At 44.2% G+C, this 14,431-nt stretch overlaps 1 protein-coding gene across 3 annotated transcripts in view; it reads right to left on the bottom strand.

The window, feature by feature from the left end:
* The window catches only part of NTNG1 (netrin G1), a 512,747-nt gene that overhangs the window by 489,115 nt on the left and 9,201 nt on the right, over positions 1 to 14,431 (bottom strand). The gene's annotated exons all lie outside the window — the stretch shown is intronic.

Raw genomic sequence — 14,431 nt, 5'->3', positions numbered from 1 at the left:
AGGGAAAAGAAGAAATGACTTGTTCCCCCCCCCCCAGATTGAGAGGAAGCCTGAAAACATCCTTCAGCGTGTCGGGACCCACCAAGGGGGGAACCACTGACAAGGCCTTATTAGAATGACAAAGGCATCAGAGCCGCTTACAGTGCAGGCTTCCTAGCTCTTGGCATTTGTTAATTTTAAAACAACAACAGACATCAGGATCTCCACAGAATACCAGAGCCTCTGCATCCCCCCAATCAGCAACCCAAGGGCTTTACACCTCTCACCCAGGCGCGTGCAGCAGTAACAGGAGCAAGGGTCGGATCTGGACCTGCTATGAACAGTGGTTTCCTTTCTGTTAGGCCCTTCAAGTCCTTTTATACCTCTTTTGGTACTTCTAGAGTGTGCGCTGGCTGTTTTCCAAACCATATTGCCAGGGATAAGACTGAATTTGTTAATCCACTACATTGTCTAATGTTATTAGAAGTTACAAGCGACGGAGATAATGAAATATTACTTTTCAGCTTTCTTACTGGCATCATATTTCTCATGGCCCAGGGCAATTTAATAGGGAAAATCCTTTTGAAAGGGCACTAAGAAATAAGGAATATGTTTAAAAATCAGCTCTAGCAATCACTAATCTGTTGATAACAGATTCATTAAGTTAGCTGGTTCATGTACCCTGTGTTTTAAATCTAATATTGTCACTGGGGCAATGAGTCTCTCTGCTTTATGGCAATAGCTCAATAGCTACCGCTCTATCACTGGCCTTTTACAGCCACTCTGGACCAGCAAAACAGAAAAAAACTACACTGGGAGATGCTCCTTAGGGAATTTGGCCTTTTATAGCAAAACATACAAGCAAATGCATCTTCCGAACACCCTTCCAATATATCACTGAATGCAAATATTGCACAGTCTTCACACCAGCTAAGCCACAGACACTATGAAATGCCAACAGATGGTTGAATTGTGTTTCCATAGCAAAGTAATTTATAATAATTGCTTTATGGATGCAAGCACAATTTTCATTACATTCAATTCATAAAATGCTATTATCCAGCTGCAATTTGTGAGACATTATATTAGCAAGTATGCTGAATATTTGAATTTCCATTCAGCATTGATTAGCTACTTGTCCAAACACACATGTACTACAAAAACTATGTCTGCCACTCTGTTTTCCTATGTTTCCTATAAGCAAAGATTTGTGAGGAACCAAAGGTCTCATGCCCCTAAACGTCTGTAGACTCATGATGCGTATTTTTATCTCTGAGTTGTAAATGCTTTTTGGATATTTACAAAGGCATGTACTGCTGCCAAAGATAGCATGCAATGTTTTGGAGGCTTTGGATTTAGTGTAGGATTCTACTATTTCTGAATATATTTTATTGATTCACTTTGCATTTTTTGGACTAACATTTTCAGCACATCAAAGGAAGCCTGGACAGAAAAACCCAGTTATACAAAATGGCCTTAAAAATACTGGGAGGTAAATATTGAAGAGCTAGCAAGTGGCAAAAATATCTGGGGAAAGTCATGCTCTGAACTTTTCCAGGATATTCACCTGGACTTACGCACACAAGTCTACCATTGAATATATCTGGATAGAGATGTATATTTTTAGTCTGGCTGCGCTCAATACGTGCCTTCACCGCCTAAAATTTATCCCTACCTCTGCTGATGCCCCTTTCTGTCCAGATAATTTTTTTAAAATGTATATTCCACTTTGCCACACTTTATATTCAGGTACTGCAGGTATTTCTCTATCCCCAAAGGGGTCACAATCTAAGGAATTCATTTTCAAAGGCTTATCACGTGCGATAGCATGCTGGGGGCAGAGTCGGGGTGGCAAGGAGGCGGACTCGGCGGTGTCTTCGCTGGCGGCGATAAGGTAAGTAACCTTATCGCTGCCAATAGTGCGCCCAATAGCACCTTTCACCGTGGCGCTATTGGGTGCGAAAGTCGGCAGCGAAAACACCGCGGTGGTGCGAAGGCTGACGGCTTTCGCAGGCTTGCCCCCCCCCCCCTGCCCATTTTCGCTGAATTCACAATTCTGCGATATAATGGTGAAACCAGGCCCAAGTTTGTTCCTGAGGCAATGGAGAATAAAGCAACTTGTCCAAGGTCACAAGGAGTGGCAGTGGGATTTGAACGCTGGTTTCCCTGGTTCATAGCCCACTGCCCTAATCATTAGGCTACGCCTCTACTTTTAATATTGACCTCACAGTCGTTACAGACTGAGCCCTGGGAGCCATGCAGGACACCTGGGTTCAGTTCCTGAGCCTGGCTTCTGCTCTTTCATCCAGCCAGGGTCAGGGATGCTGGAGCGGTATCACCTAGACTCAGGCTGCACACAAACCGGGGCTCTTGAAGGAACCATGGTCTGTGATCCCCAGCTGCAGACAATCATTACGATGGCTAGGCTAGATGGGGTGAAGGTTGTAAAATGAAGGTGGGGGAGGGGGAGGGAAAACTTGGAGAGTTGCAAATAAAGGCTCAAGGCTCCATTGTACAGTGACTCAGGTCTACATGAGAAAGCCCAAGGAGCAGATCCACACCTCCACCACAACACTTATAAAATAAACCCTGTATCTGCCTTACAGGTCGATCCAGTAAAGTGTGCTCCGTCGGAGCGCACTGTCAGCCTGCTCTGGACGCGTGTTTTCCCTTACCCCTTATTCAGTAAGGGGAGGAAAACACGCGGCCCACCCGCGGCACCTAATAGCGCCCTCAACATGCAAATGCATGTTGATGGCCCTATTAGGTATTCCCGAGCGATCCAGTAAGTAAAATGTGCAGCCAAGCCGCACATTTTACTCTAAGAAATTAGCGCCGCCCAAAGGTCGGCGCTAATTTCTTCCGGCGCCAGGGAAGTGCACAGAAAAGCAGTAAAAACTGCTTTTCTGTGCACCCTCCGACTTAATATCATAGCGATATTAAGTCGGAGGTCCCCAAAAGTAAAAAAAAGTAAAAAAAAAAAAAAAAAAATTTTGAATTCGGCCCGCGGCTGTCGGGCCGAAAACCGGACGCTCAATTTTGCCGGCGTTCGGTTTCCGAGCCCGTGGCTGTCAGCGGGCTCGAGAACAGACGCCGGCAAAATTGAGCGTCGGCTGTCAAACCCGCTGACAGCCGCCGCTCCAGGCCAAAAGGAGGCGCTAGGGACGCGCTAGTGTCCCTAGCGCCTCCTTTTCCTCGTTTGCACCGCGTCAGCTCATTTGCATTCTGGATCGCTCGCACCGGCCAAGGGCCGGTGCGTGCGCCGGGAGAGCGGGCGTTCGTCCGCTCTCCCACGGACTTTACTGGATCGACCTGTAAGTGAATTATCAACCATGCGATGCACTGAGAAAGGAGAAGGTTGCATAATTTGTAATCTTGTTCTTTGCTTTACTTCTAATAAAATGTTTAATGGGTTGTAATTCAACATTGATATAAATGTGACTAATATCTGGCATTTGCTCTGTGCACGATTCACCAAAATTCAGGACTTTATAAAATTTCCAGCAGGCAATTATTTCCCATGTTTGACAAATAAAAACAACAACAGCAACATTCTGTGGGTCAGATGTAATATGTTGCTTTTGAATTCCTGTAGACACAAAATGAGAAAAATTCTTTACTACATTGGGTCCTGTTTAAAACCCATGGTTCAGAAGAGATGCCTAGGCCTTCTTGCTGGTCCCCACTCTGAGTTGTATAATACTGTACATTATCAGTTTCATTATAATATTAATTATCTTAATTATAGCTTTCCTCTCCTGATGTCACCAACATTTGGAATTAGGCAGAGGAAATGCAGCAAACAGGTTCCCACCATGATGTTAGCACAAACTAAAGTTAAGAAGTCAAAGTTGCTCACCCTCCTTTCAGTCCCCACAGTGCCTCATTTAAATATGCTTAAAAGCATCTATGGGGGCTTACATCCTAGAAAGCAATGTGGAAAATGGATAAAGAAAATTCAAATTCATTATTTATGGTGGGAAAAAAGCCATATTTAGAAGGAAGTAAGCAAGAATATTAAGCAGGCGTAATGAAAGTGTTCCAAAGTTTAAAAAAGACCTAGAAAGGGTCTCATAATCACATTGAAAGCAAAGCAAACTCAACAATCTTTTCCCAGCAGCACATCCCTCTCCAAACCCCTGCATTCTTTTCATTGCTCTGAAGTTTCATTCTTCAGTCCACCCCTCCTAGGACAGGATGCCCTGACACTTCTGAATTGCACTGTATGGAGCAACCTAGCACAGAAAATCTATAAAGATGCAAAAGGATAAGCTTATCTGCCTCACACACATCACAACTATCTTCATCAACATTCTGCAATCCAATAACAAAATAGCACACAAGAAGCAGATTACAACTTGTATAATAGTAAAATGCATACAATAGTCTTTGATTCAAACCAGCTAGCAAGGCCGATGTTTCACCTCTGTACAACAGCATAGCTACCTGCTAGGACTCACAGGAAACAATTTCTCATGATCCAATCTTTCTGAGATGCACGCACTATGTCAGAAGCTTTTACATCCCAACCCACAAGAATTATTAAAAAATATTGACTCACACACTCCTGCACATTGACTCCTCCCATTCTCCAAGGCCACTACAGTGACTCTTCTCCTCTTCCTTGCAGGCTGCCACGACCATCACTCCTCCGCTCAAACCATCAACATTTCCACTCCTCTCTCCACAACTACCTCCCCCTCTCCCCCAACAACTGATTGGCAATATAGCTGAGGTGTGCAGGCTGCTACTTTGCTAGATATAGCTGACAAGAAAGTTGCCCTAAACATAGGACAGTGAGATGGAGTGTGTTCACTAGCCCTCTTCTCAATTTTCAAACAGGAAACCCAAGAGGGAGCTGCCATAGAGAGATTGTGTGCAAACTAGTTCACAATCCATTGCTCAGTGCATCATCCCTTGCACAGCTTGCATTTTAAGAATACTACCCAAAATGTACAAGCTTGCAAGTGTTATATTTTAAGAAGGTCACATCTTCTTTCTGCTTCCTACAGATCCCACACCTCATTCCCCACAGGTTGTCCTCTGATCAAGGAAGATGATGGATGATAAGCGTGCACCATACCATGAACCCTGTGCACATTTTGGCAGGAATCAGGGGAAGATGAAGGTTCACATTCGGGAACATTCGGACAAATAACTCAGAAGATATCTGGCTAAATAAATATTTGCACTTCGCCGGCTATATCTGGCTACGTGGCATTCCGGGAGCTAAGTTATCCAGCTAAGTCCGATAGCTGGATAACTTACCTGGCTAAGTCTGGTTGGGAGAAAGAGCTGTCCTGAAGTTAGCTGGCTACCTTTTAGATAGCAGCCTATATTCAACAGTGTGGCTGCACTATTGAAAATACCTCCAAAGTTAGTCACATAAGTTTATCCAGCTAACTTTGCTATCTGGACAGTGGCTGAATATGGACCTGAAAACCCCCAATGTAGTCCAGATAGTAAAGGCATATTTTTATAAGATTAAACATGCACTCAAATAACTTGGTGGACTCATGGCACAACAGTAGCTTTCTTCAAAGTCAGCAGAAGGAAATAGGAAGCGAGTGATAATAATCATATACAAACACACAATAGGGACACAATATCACTTACAAGACTCACTTCACAATTGCTTCTCAGGGACTTTTCCACTCACACAGCCACCTAGCAGCACTCTCTGCTGAGGATTCCATCCCGACATAGAGGAGGTGTTGCCTTCACCTATCGGAACTGGACTGGAAACTTGGCCATCACATCTGTAACCAGATGTTTTGTTTGTGGTGTGGAGGGGAGGGGAGTGAATTATCTCTGTGCGGAAAAGAAATGATGGCTATGAGCGTAGTATGGCACACATATTTATTTAAATGTTTTGTATAACAGTACTGGCAAGGTTGGCTCTTCCTTTAGGTAGACCTAGGCAGTCACCTCACCAAGAGCACAGAAACTTTGGGGATGACACAGGGGGCTTCGCTATGCATGAGCACACAGGGCTCTGCTCAGTGATTCTATTGGTCAGTGACCTGAATCTCAGGCAACAGAGAGCAGCCTTCTACTCCCTCCCAGGCAATGTGCAGGGAATTGGGGGGAGGGGGGAGGCTAGAATGAACAGAGGAAAGAAGGAAGAGCCAATCTGCTCCCTAATCCAGCCTCTCCCCCGTTGGTGTTTCCCCCTTCCTTCCTGTCCTGCAAGGGAAGGAAAAGAATGAGCTTTGAGTGCACAAGAGTTCAGTGTTTGTCTGTATATTTCTATTTCTGATTTGTGGTCACTTATTCTATATTTGGTGAGGGGTTTTTTTTGTTAGTTCTTTGTGTGTCCAATGTGAGATATTCTGCTAATCTGTTCTTTCTATTTAGCACAGCTTATTCTGTTTTCCCGTAGGAGGTGTACAGCTAATAATAAATTTTGATTTTTAGACCACCTTTCCAAATAATACTCATGGTGGTTACATTTTTAGAATTCAGGTACACGAAATTCCTGCTCCCAAAGAGCTTACAATCTAAGTGGGTACCGGAGGCAATAGGAGGTAAAGCAACCTACCTGAGATCACAGTGGGATTTTAACCCTGGTTTCTCTGGTTCTCAGCCTAGTGCTTTAAACATCAGGTCACTCCTTTTCCCTGCTGGGAAGAATCGTAATATTGTTCTAAGGCCTGGTGTAATATTTGCATTGCTGGCTTTTCATAGGTAGGACTGTTACTGTTTGAGTTCTGTGAGTTAGTGTAGTTTTATTTATGGCAGGTTTTCTATATAGGTTCCTAGGGACTATTTTTGCAGGGTTTTGTGTTATTTCAAAATGTGCCTAGTAACGGAGTGAGTTTTTGCCACTGTTTCTGAGGTGACAAAGGAATTAGAAACATTTTTGTGTGGTGAGCAGCACTGAGAAACATCCTAGTTAGGACCAGCCAGCCATGTCAGAAACTACTTTCAGCCAATGTAGTATGGATTTCTTTTAATTCAGAAATCCATACCACATTATGATTTTTTTTTCCAGTCTATCCACAGATGACACATTCAGACACGAGACCTTATTTTTGAAAGGTATTTGTATTACCTAGATATTTATAAAACAAAGGTTAATATTTAAAAGTAATTTTCAAACCTGTATATTTCGATGCAAAGTCCGCGGGTAATTTTATCTGTGGACTTTGCAACCGATTCTCTAAAGGAACCCAGCACGCTCCCCTTTGAAGTGAGCGTACTTTTAGAATGGGTAATTTTCAAAAAGCCCTTTTACCCAAATAAATGGTTGTTAAAAATTGTCCTATCTATATCCAGTTATGTGTTTATAGAAGATTGTTCTGGAAGGGCTGGTGGTAGGGTCAAATCTGGGCGGGGGGAGAGATCATAGCTTATGGGCCTGGCAGTTAATGCAAATGGCGAAGAATGGCATAAAAAGCTAAAGATTTACCTAGCATGCTTAATACTCTTGCACCAGCCCCATGCATTGCATGTGTCTCATGATATTCGTATCATTCTTCAGATATATTGTACCATGAATATAATGCTATGTGTTTCAGTTGATGATACTTCCAAAGTACACGGGGACTTCAGCACAATGCAGGCTGTTGTAAACTTGGGCTCTTAAAGGCAAGAGAGGTGCTGATTGACAGTGACATATAACATTGCTACTCCATGTTTGCTGCATTTCTCAGGAAAACTCTGGAAGCCTAGAGAGCAAGTGGGTCTCTTCCTTATTTTTACAGTTGCATCCACACAGATGGTAGTTCTTCAGAGTCCACAACTCGGCTTCCTGCTCTTTGCAGACCCGCAAATCACGTCATCATCTGCGCATGATCTACATGGCTTCTTCCGACGACTCCTATAGCACATAGGATTCCCCGTATCTCTCTCTGCAGGTCTTCCTTTGCATGTGCACGCCGCTAAGAATGTCCATTTCAACATAAAAAACAAACTCCCATAGATCTCCCTCGATTCGTGTATTCTCGTATCTTCACATTAGGACATTAGCCATTAGGGTAAGGGTGTGTCAAACACAAGAGGGGTAAAAAAAAAAAAATTATTTATGTGCCTGGACACCTTCCCACGCCAGAGAATGCCCCTTTTTCTCAGTGGCAGATAGAAGGCGCCTGTGCTTTTCTCTGTGGGTAAAAGTCCATGGGTTGTTACACTCTGCACACACTATTTCCACACAAGGCCTGGACAGTGGTGCCCAATTTACCAATGGCCATGACGATTGGCTGTTGAATAAAGTATTTAGGAGAGGGAGCAATTTTACATGACGTGTTTACTGAGTTTGGGCATGTTACCCAGGGCGCAGATCTCTCACCTACCTACAGAATCCAGTAGCAAACTCTCTAGTTGCCCCAAAATTTGAGGAACGGTTCACAAGTCATTGGGGGAGGCACACTAAAGACAGACAATGAGGATTTTAACCAGGCCCGTTTCCTCGGAGGAGACTAGAGTAAAAAGAAACATCCATGTACACCGAAAATGTTGATATGCAATGTGTGCCTGAGCGAGAGTGAGGAGAAGTAAAGCTGCGAAAGAAATGAAAAGTAACCTTAGATAGTAAAAAAAAAAAAAAAGAGAGAGAGAGAGATGAGATTTGTTTTGTAGATGAGATTCTAGGCGTTAGGTCAAAAAGATTTTTTTTAAAAGCGAGGTCTGCTATCTCTCTAGGAAAAGTGGCATTCGCCCTTTAAAATCAGCTTTTGCTTACATTTAACCAGAGGAGCTTGTTTGTGCATGAGAAACATTAACTGTTAAAATATTTTGTGGCTTGTTATCTGAAAAAATAAAAAAGTATAGGCTTTGCTGTGCTGTGTTTCCTGTTCAGCCCAAACCATTTTTTAAAAAAGCTTTACTGTTCTGAATTGTTCTCACAGGAGCAAGCAATGGAAGGTGCACATCTACTGCGATGCTTGGGCCAGCACTTACACCAGTCCCAGGCAGAAGCAGAGTTATTAGGGTCAGAGGATACAGGGACTTGAATATAAGGCATTGTGACAGGGCATTCATCTTTGCCCTGTCTGGGACTGCTGCCCAATTATCCAAACACTCACAATTGCAGTCAGAGGCACTGAAAGAGCAGGTTTTAGTTACCAGCCTGTTGAGCCAAAGACCAATCACAGTTCAAATGTCACACAAACAGCAGTGTCTTAAGCATACATCCTGGTGCAGGCAGGCCTTCTGTTCCCCATAGCACATTTTGATTTAACCTCCCATCTATCCTCTAACAATGCTGTGGATCCTGCTAGCTTCCCTCAGGCTCCCTCACACCACAACCCTCCTTGACAGGCTCTTGCTCCTCAGCCACAGCGTTTCCCCGACAGCACATTACTGCCAGCACTTTCAAGGATGCAGCCTGCCACGCTGAGATCATCCTTGAGCTGTGGGGTCCTTCAGATTCCCTGGCCTCCTGGAAATGGCGGCTCCATCTTCACCACGGTCCCATGTGAGCAGCCCTAGCTCGTCTGGCGGTGCCTTCCTGACAGCTTCCTCGGTGTCGGCCCTATTCCACCTTTACCCTGGCTTTTGTTTCTCTGGAAAGCCCTTGTTTAAATCAAGACAGCTGTACACAAATCATTACACTTCCCCTGGGCTGAACTTCCGCCCCCACCCTTCTGGGACTACACTGCCCACAAGTCGGCTCTGCTTTCTTCTTTCACTTTCTCCCTCAACAACTGCACCCTCTCTTTCTGCGCAGCACCATCTGTAGCTTTGTACATCTCTGCATTGTTTCTAGTGATGGGAGCTCACCTCATCACTATATGTATGGGTCTAGGTTAATGGGTGTCTGTAGGGAGGTCTGTGGGGGGAGAGGAACGCATTATTGGAGCATCTATGGCAAAGCTTTCCAAACTTTTCATGCTGGTGACACACTTTTTAGTCAAACATAATTTCACGACACAGTAATTCAGTCTACTAGCAAACCAGAGGTTAAAGGTTAAACGAACGAAACGTATTTCGACAATTTATGTATGTTTCCTTAAATATATACATAAAATGTTTCACGACACAACCTATCTCATGAAAACCTTTCATTTATATTAAAAATATATAATATTCCAAGATTAATGTTATTGTTATAAATTATGAGCAACAATAATAAAACAAATTGTCTGTCCCCCACACACTCATCTCTCTCCCTCTAGCACATGTCTGTCCCCCACACACTCATCCCTCTCCCCCAACATGTCTGTCCCCCACACACACCTCTCTCTCCCTTCAAGCATATGTCTGTCCCCCACACTCATCTCTCTCCCCCAAGCACATTTCTGTCCCTCACACACATATCTCTCCCCCCAAGCACATGTCTGTCCCCCACACACTCATCTCTCCCCCCCCCAGCACATGTCTGTCCCCCACACACTCATCTCTCTCCCCCCAAGCACATCTGTCCCCCACACACTCATCTCTCTCCCCCCCAGCACATGTCTGGCCCCCACACACTCATCTCTCTCTCCCCAAGCACATCTGTCCCCCACACACTCATCTCTCTCTCCCCAAGCACATCTGTCCCCCACACACTCATCTCTCTCCCCCCCAAGCACATCTGTCCCCCACACACTCATCTCTCTCCCCCCCAGCACATGTCTGGCCCCCACACACTCATCTCTCTCCCCCCAAGTACATCTGTCCCCACACACTCATCTCTCTCCCCCCAAGCACATCTGTCCCCCACACACTCATCTCTCTTCCCCCCCCCCCCAGCACGTCTGGCCCCCACACACTCATCTCTCTCTCTCCCCCCCCCCAAGCACATATCTGGCCCCCACACTCATGTACCTCTTCTTTTGATTGTTGCCAGTGCTTCACTCCCTTCAGGGTTCAAGCCTGCCGTGGTGCATAACACTTTCCATGATCACCAGACACTGTTGCTTGCAGTCATGGCCAGGCCTCATCGGCAGCAGCAGCCAATGACAGGGACAGCTGGGCTCAAGTCCCACCCACCCAAGCCCAAAAAAACCGTGAATGACAGCAAAAATCACCAATAATAAGCAACCCACGAATTGAAAAAAAAAAAAGGTGAATCACTAGAAAAAGAAGCCCAAACGCGCATTGGAGTTGACCGGGATAGCGCGACACACCTGCACACTGCAAGCGACACACTAACGTGTCACGACACACAGTTTGGAAAGCTCTGAGCTATGGTATCACTTGCTCCTGCACACTCTGAATATTTTTTCAGGCTGGGACAAGTTGTTGTTTTGTTTTGTTTTTTAATTTTCCATGATATGTACCCACTATCTACTTTTACAACAGTTTCTCCTCAGGTTTTTTAAATCCATTGACCCTCCAGAGGTGAAAACAATGTGGGGATAGCAGGGTTTGGGTAATTTCACGTTTCAAATTCCTCTTCTAGAACTCGTCAGTTTGTCCTGTGCATTTGCCCTTTTGTTTCTCCTCTGACTCACTGCAGTGTTTGAGCTGCGCCATGCACAATGCGCAGTGCTGGACACATGCACGCTGGCGTTATTGCACATCTGCGGTGTAACAGAATAGGCACTGAAAGCAAGAACCAAAGCAGCCTGCTTAACAATATGCACTGCGCTAGATGCTCTACCCAGCCCATCCTCCCGAACGAAGTCCAGTTCACAGGGAAGGCCGTGACACGGAACTTGTAGACTGCATCGCTGGCTGGGTTCGGGGCTTAGGAAAAGAAAACCACAAAGTGCAGAGGAGTGGAAGCTGCTTCAGAATCAGGCACGAGGACTGTGCGACAGACATTCTTGACAAGAAGCAGCCAATTATAGCTTCAATTTCTGGCACATAACCAGTTGTGATTAATAGCTTTTCATTACTTTACAGACATATTATTAATGTATTAAAAATGTCAGGCATGGGCAAGGAATAATATGGCATAGCTCAGTTAGTGTGCAGCGTCTCCATTTAATGAACTCCTATTGACATGCTGAGAAATATTGACCACAGTACATTAAAGATCATATGCCAAGGGTCGTCAAAAGCTTGCAGAATTCACCGCTGCCGTTTGTCTTCGTTAGCTTTATGATTGTAGTGCTATTCTTTGCATGCATTCTCTTTCTAGTTACCTATTTATATAACTGGCCTGATGGACTACAGGATTTCCCCCCATTTTGTGCCTTTGGGGAAAAATGTCTAGTGTGCAGGTCCCAATGTCAACATTGTATGACTTTTCGGCCTGTTGTATTTGTCTTTTGCTCAACTCTTTGTAACTTGCTTTGAACTCTCTTGGTGGAAAAAGCACGTCATAAATAAAAACAATGATGAGGATGAGGATGTCTTATTTTAATATTATTTTAGGAATTTTATTTATGAGCACTGAAGCTCCAGCAGCTGGGTACAGTCGGCTGCATGAGATAGCCACCGTCATGAAGAACATTAGGTTCCAGTAGTTAAGCAGAGAGGGGCATTCAAGAAAATGAGAAACAAGTCAAAATTTAGGATTGTGCCCCCGTCTATGCTGGAGTCTGTTGGGTTAGACATAGTACGACCGATAGCTTCGCTGACTAAACATATGGCAGTTGCAAAGTGACTGCAAAACCGATTCTGCCAACAATGTCCAGTGACATACTTTGGCTCAAAATCTACCAACAGCTCTTTATTTCAGAAAGTCTGGATTGATTCTGGACCCGTTTGTGTTCCCCATCCTTCACGGAATAAAAAAATAATAAAACCTTCACGGAAAGAACCCAAAGCAGTGGAATTGAAGCCATCCCTGCTGCTCCTTTGCTTTTCTCCAGCTTCATCAATTTTGGCAGTAACTCGTTGCCTTATAACCATTTCCTAGCAGCTGCTGAAGCTGCCTGTGCTCAATAACCCATGGATAACAAGCAAGCTTAAGTGGGACTTTTCCCACAGAAAGAAGATGAAGATCTCCTTAAAACGGAGCCCAGAGCAAGGAAAGCACTTACAAAAAATGGCAGCGAGGATCCCCTCCGATCTACTGTACATGCACCTGCAGTGCAAAATCACAAGACTCTTATGGCTTGGCATTCCTGGCTGTCACCAGTCACGTGCAGTAAACACGTCATCAAAACTAAAATCCTCCTGTGTTTTACAAAAATTGGTATAAAACATAATTTAGCATTTTATATACTACAGAATGTTTTTACACAGGGAAGTTACAATTACCCAGCTGAATCATAAGTGGGCTGGAACTGACCAGGCTTCTACTGGATCTATTTCAATATGCATTCTGTAGAACTCATGAGGTATCTATGCTATAATACACGAAAGCATTATTAATTTCCCTGAGCCATTACTAATTAAAATGGCAATACTCTTTAAAAATTCTGATAAATCAAAGTTCTTTTCAACAGAAATAAGTGTAAAATAACTTCAGTGACTTTTAAAATAAAATAAAATGGACGTGCATATCAGAGATAAGCAAACCAAGGCCCATGAGCCGCAGTCCATCCGACATGTGACGGTGAGATGGATCCTGGTCTGCAGTGCTGGGGGCATGTCACCCACCTGGGAGTGACATCAGTGGGCCAGGCGGAAGCCTGCCACCCGCCTTCACTGAAAACTGAAGGGGAACCCCCAACCAGGACCATTCACTGGCTCCTCAATCCAGGTAGGACCACCATTAATGTCGCCTCGGGCAAAAATGTTTGCCCGCTCCTGGTATATACAATAGATGCATGGAATAGCCTCTCAGTGGTGGTGGTGGTGGTGGAGACAAAACTTGATAATAAAATTTAAAAGCACCTGGGCTAGGCAAAGAGGAACCCTAGTGGCAAGGAAGTAATGGAAAAAACAGAGATCAATGGGGGACTGTCACATTGAACCATGAATGAAATGGCTCTCGTCTGCAGTCATATTCTATAACTGTGGTAGGAAAAAGGCTGGGAACAGCCCTGGATTAACCATTAAGCATGTGCCTAGGGCACACAGGGAAGGGCACCAGAGTGCTGAAAATTTGAATGTTTTCTATCGCCCCCTAGTTATAAGTAAATAATTTGCTTATATTGCTTACTGCTAGGCATCATAGTGGATAATACTTTAAAATCGCCGGCTCAGTGTGCTGCAGCAGTCAAAAAAGCAAACAGAATGTTGGGAATTATTAGGAAGGGAATGGTTAATAGAACGGAAAATGTCATAATGCCTCTGTATCGCTCCATGGTGAGACCGCACCTTGAATACTGTGTACAATTCTGGTCGCCGCATCTCAAAAAAGATATAGTTGAGATGGAGAAGGTACAGAGAAGGGCAACCAAAATGATAAAAGGGGATGGAACAGCTCCCCTATGAGGAAAGACTGAAGAGGTTAGAGCTGTTCAGCTTGGAGGGGGGGATATGATAGAGATCTTTAAGATCATGAGAGGTCTTGAACGAGTAGATGTGAATCGGTTATTTACACTTTCGAATAATAGAAGGACTAGGGGGCACTCCTTGAAGTTAGCAAGTAGCACATTTAAGACTAATCGGAGAAAATTCTTTTTCACTCAATGCACAATAAAGCTCTGGAATTTTTAATCTCTTTTCACCTTCAGCACTTATT

The sequence above is a fragment of the Rhinatrema bivittatum genome, chromosome 10 (assembly GCF_901001135.1).
Source record: "Rhinatrema bivittatum chromosome 10, aRhiBiv1.1, whole genome shotgun sequence".
Classification (NCBI taxonomy): Eukaryota; Metazoa; Chordata; class Amphibia; order Gymnophiona; family Rhinatrematidae; genus Rhinatrema; species Rhinatrema bivittatum.
The sequence above is the reverse complement of the archived record's forward strand: the minus strand, read 5'-3'. Positions and strand labels throughout refer to the sequence as shown.